The sequence below is a fragment of the Amphiprion ocellaris genome, chromosome 19 (assembly GCF_022539595.1).
Source record: "Amphiprion ocellaris isolate individual 3 ecotype Okinawa chromosome 19, ASM2253959v1, whole genome shotgun sequence".
NCBI lineage: Eukaryota > Metazoa > Chordata > Actinopteri > Pomacentridae > Amphiprion > Amphiprion ocellaris.
Window position 1 is genome coordinate 13,409,992 of NC_072784.1, and position 5,603 is coordinate 13,415,594.

The window sequence follows — 5,603 nt, forward strand, 5'->3', positions numbered from 1 at the left end:
AGCTGACTGGTCTTTCAAGAACATTTTTGAGACCTAGATCCTTAATACCTAAATGTCTTTTAGGTGTTTCTTGACATCTAAATGCCTTTAAGGGGCATTTTAAAGAGCTGGCTGGTGTTTTAGAAGCAGTTCTTAGACCGGGATGGCATTTTAGAAAAGTTTTGAGATCTGACTGATGGCTTTAGGGGTATTTCTGAGACTGGGTTTGTGTTTTAGGAGTGCTTTTGTATCCTGGCTGGTGTTTCAAGAGTGTTCTTGAAACCTGGCTGGCATTTCAGGAGCGTTGTGAAACCAGGCTGGTCTTTTCGAAGCCTTGTGGAGACCCGGTTGGCGTCTTTAGTGGTGTTGCTGAGACTGGGCTGGGGTTTAAGGGGTGCTTTTGTGGCCTGTCCAGTGTTTTAAGGGTGTTTCAAAGACTGAGATGGTGTTCTATCAGCATTTTAGAGACTAAGATGGTGTTGTAGGGATGCTTTTTTGGCCTGGCTGGTGTATTCTGGTTGGTGTTTTTTAGGCCTGGCTGGTCTTTGTGTTAGCATTTTTGAGATGCTTCTGGTATTTTAGGGGCATTGTGGAGACGTGGTTAGTGTCTTGACAGGTGTTCTGAGGCCTGGCTAGCATAATGTGGACATTGTCGAGACCTGGTTGGTGTCTTTAATGTCATTGCTGAGACTGGACTGGTGTTTGACAAGACACTGGCTGGTGCACTCTGGGCATTTTGGAGACCTAGTTGGTGTTTTTCGGACCTGGCTGGTCTTTTAGTAGCATTTTTGGAGACAAAATTTTTGTAGACCAAGTGACGGTTCAAATTCAGAAACATTGTAATGGAAAATTTAAAAAAAAAAAAAGTTAAACAATATCTAGAAGATGAAACAAGGTCTAAACATCAGTGTAGAGGCCTGCTTGGCATCTTTACTGATGTTGCTGAGACTGGGCCGGTGTTTTAGAACCATTTTTTAGATGAGACCGGTCTTTCAGTAGCATTTTTGAGAGCTGGCTTATGTTTTAAGGGTGCTTTTGAGGCCTGGCTACTGTTTTAGTGGTGTTGTTGAAACATGGCGGACATTTTCGGAGAATTTTTGAGACCTAATCAGTGTTGCAGGGATGCTTTTTTTGGCCTGGCTGGCATTTTCCAGGTATTGTGAAGACCTGCTTGGTGTTTTTTTTTAGACCTGGCTGATCCGTTTGTAGCATTTTTGAGACGTAGCTGGTGTTTTAGGGGCATTGTGGAGACCTGGCTAGTGTTTTAACAGGTGTTCTGAGGCCTGGCTAGCATAATGTGGACATTGTGGAGACCTGGTTGGTGTCTTTAATGTCATTACTGAGACTGGGCTGGTGTTTTAGGGGTGCGTTGGTGGCCTGGCTGGTGTTTTAGGAGCATAGTTGAGACTTGGTTGGTGTTTTAGAGGCATTGTGGAGACCAGGTTGGCATCTTTAGGGGTGCTTCAAAGTCCAGGCTGGTGTTTTAGAAGAATTTTGGAGCCCAAGATGATGTTTTATGGATGCTTTTTGGCCTGGCTGGTGTACTCTGGGCATTGTGGAGACCTAGTTAGTGTTTTTTAGACCTGGCTGGTGTTTTAGTAGCATTTTTTAGAACTGGCCAGTGTTTTAGGGGCATTGTGGAGGCCTGGTTGAATTTTTTTTGGGGGTGTTTCTGAAGCTGGGCTGGTGTTTTAAGAGGATTTTTGAGACGTAGTTGTTTTTTTTTTTTTTTTAGTCTTTTTGAGACCAGACTTGTGATTTTCAGGAGTGTTGTTGAGACCTGGCCGCTGTTAGTAGCATTCTTTTCTGTGGCACTAATTGAAATAATAACACCAACAATTGTTCATATAATTACACTGGCAGAGGAAAATAAACAAAACCCTAATAAGGAAATTGTTTCATCAGTCTGTGTTATCAGATATTACGATCAGACTGACCTACAAAAGAGATGTTTATTCGGAGTTATCCACAGCTTTATGACAAATTTACATGTAGAATTGATTTGTTTGCTTTTGTTCAAGGGTTTAGTGTGTCATTTGCAGGAAATTGTGTCAAGGCCATTTGTGAGAAAAGACATTTCCTTAAAAACCATCTATGTAGTATTATTTCCTCCTCCCTATAACTCAAAACAAGTGGGCCAACAGTAAACTGTGTCCTTGGGGAGGATGTGAAGTGTGAAAAAGGCTGTAAACGCTGTATGATAAAGGTCATCTCTTTGTATGGGTGTTGGAATAAAAAGAATCTTTGACCACTGCTGCTTTTGGTCATGCACAGTTTTGGAGTGCTTGTGACAAAGCTCAGGCAACATGGTTCTGGAGGAGCAGAACAATATTTAGTGATTAACTTTAGGTTTCGGTTAATGCCATAAATGTGCTGTCTGTTCATGCTTCCAGGAAAACTGTTTGATGCAAGCGAACATTTCATTGGAGGTGTTTTCACTGGTATTTTCTCTGTTGGTTCCTGATATAGAGGGCTTGAGAGGATAAATTAGCCACTGGTAAAGACAATATATTCAATCTAATAACCCCCAAAGAAGCAACATAAAAGAATTTGTTGGTTAAGGGCCTTAATTGACTGATATCAGTCTGAATTTACTGTCCATAGAATTAGAAATACTCAAATATAACATACAATTAGTCACAAATGACACTCAATGTAGATGCTTTCCAATTTTCTGGAAACTCATGAAACATTTTTCCATAGACATCATCTTGAATTATGATCCACACCTACTATTGCATGTCTTTGGATGTCTCGGAAGTCTTCCATTCATCCATTAGTTCGACTCCACCACTACCAACATCTAGATGGATCCTTTCCTATCTCCTTCCTTCATTTGAGTGTCTGCTCTACAAACATACTTCTCATTATCTTATCGCTACATAAAAATTATCAAACCCCTCCAAAGAATCTCTGGGTTGGCGAAAAAGACATCTGAAAACCTCCAAAGCATCTAAAACCACTTCAGATGAGTGGAAGTAAAAGTTTCCAGTTTGTTTACACAAACTTTTAAGCCCCTTAATTTAAAGACAAATGGTAAAGGTCTGGCAGCAATTACATGTTTTGTTCACTACTTCAATAAGTTTCTCCCAGAGGTTGCATAATAACTGAAAATACAACAGAATGATTAATACGGATCCCTTCGTTTCATATCCTGACCGAACAAATTCATCCTGAACCCATTTAGAAGTGCACAATAATGACATGAAGGAAAGAAAGAGGGTATGGAGGAGAGTTTATTATGTTGTGTTCTCATTTAAAATACTCATAAAGAAATGGAAAACAAAACGAAAGAGAATGAAGTCTAATTCAGTTCAGAGTCAAGGTGACCTGGTCCTGGTTCACTGTTTGATGATGCTGAAGCAAATCTGAGACATTAAAGAAGCAAACTGGCTGATTCTGCACCTCATTGAGGAAACAAAGCGGTGAAAGGACGATTGAATTTCAAAATAAAACTCAATAACACAATTTTAGTGTAGCATTTTTGAAAAATTTTAGGGAGAAATTGAGATTTCTCACATAAAATGCATTGGTTTCTAGTACTGTGGTGCTCCTTTTGGAAAACAACCTTTGACATCTGTCTGGAAAAATTGCATCAAACTGTAAAATGATGTGTTATTTGAATTTAGGGCATCTTTGTGTAACATCCACTGTTGTAACCTTGATAGGTAGGTGACAAAATCAGTTCAATATGAGAGGAAATTGTTTGGTGTGTTTGCCAATGGAGGAATATTCTTGGTTTTATAAGCATTCCATGCTCCTTTAAATGATGGTCACGGTACTCTTTATGGAAGTTTTAGTCAAAGTGGTGATGTGTCTTTATGGCATTGTTGATTTGTTAACCCATTTTGTAACATGGTGATGCCAAAAGGGTGAATCATAAGACTTTGAGTTTTTTATTGACCACTATGAATCTGCTTTTTTTTTTCATGAAATGTTGAAAGACTGCTATGATCCATGGCACGGATACAGCTAGGCCTTACGTTACTCATATGGACACAGCATTTTTATTAATAGTGATTTTTTTTTTGTCACCAATAGGTTACTTTTGGCTGGAAGTGACAAAAACAAGGGATACATGATGATTAGATGTTGTGTTAGAGATGGTAATGATAGATTTAGACTATTTCTTGGTCAGTCTTCGATGCCAAAGCCTTTATTTACCACCACATTGATCAAACAGTTCCTATATTTGCTTACAAGCTGTCTGCAGATCTCCAATGGGATTTTGTGTTGATCTCCAGGCCTTTGTGGTTTAATGCTTCCTTGTCAACAATCTGGTCTTTAGTTCCTCCGCAGATTCGTGGTAGGTCTAAGCTATGGACTCTAAAATGTCGGTAATGTTGTCTTTGAACCATTTCTTCACTTCTTTAACTGTATGTTTCAGGTCTTGTTGGAAGATCCAACGCTGCCCAAGGACGAGTTTTTTTTCTGTTTACTTTAACAAGGTTGTCTGGCACATGAGCTGAAAAACACCTCCAAAGCCTCACTTTCCCACCACCGTGTTTGACTGTGAGAATGATGTTCTTGGGTTTGAATGTTTCTCCTTTCTTTTGTCCAAACAGTTCCAGTCTCACCTTATCCTGGTTGGTTGGGCGTCCACCATGTTGCCAGCAGAAGTGCTCAGATTTGTCAGGATGGTCTTGCCAATGCAAAGCTCACTTTTGCTATTTACCACAACCTTTCCGATTTTTGACAATGTGGAACTCCTTGTACTTTTTAATGCAATGATAACTGACACCTGAAAACATTTGAATATGGCTTTGTAGTCAGAATGCACAGTTCTCTCACACAGTGATAGACTGTAACATCAAGTCACTAAGCTTTTTTTGATTACTTCTTCTACCTTTGTTTGCATGAATGACATTTTCTATAAGTGCACACTTTTGTCTACAATACACTAATATATTAGAGGGTTAATTTCTAATCTCATCCTATTTTGCCTTTTTTTAACAAGCAAATTTTAAAATGAATAGTGTGGTGTATTAGAATGATATATATCATCATATTGGATAGAAATTTAAGTTTGAATTCATCATTAGCACCATTAACACAATTTCATTACGACAGCGTAGTTTCCAGTCAGACGACCCAACAAGTAATCGACAAATTGAGAAAGTATTTGACAGATATAAATAATTTTGGGCACAAAAGAAAACTTAGAAATAGTTCAAATTCATTCTTCATATCTGTAACACATCTTACCATCTTTTATCACTTGTTTTGCTATTTCTAGTCAAAAGAAACCTACTAAATTCATTATAAATAACAATTTGGTATGAAAAATGTGTTGCTCAAATCATTTTATGACTTCATTAGTGTCAGAGGAGACTTTCCCATCATCCTCTGCTGGGTTTGAGCCTGCAAATTAGTGACTGAATGAGTTTTTTTCCTGACAAATGAGCAGTAAATTGGGTCTGACTCATGGACTCTAAGGTGCAGGAGCTTCTTTCCAGGCAGGATTCACTGTATTCAGTTATCAACACTCTGCCCAAGTGTCCTTGAGCAAGGTGCTGCGTAGTTTTACGTAAATTCTTAGCTAAGAATAGAGTTTTATTGTACAGTAGAACAGATTTGTGTTGCTGATGGCAGGTTTATGGAGGAGGAGGAGGAGAAGGAAGAAC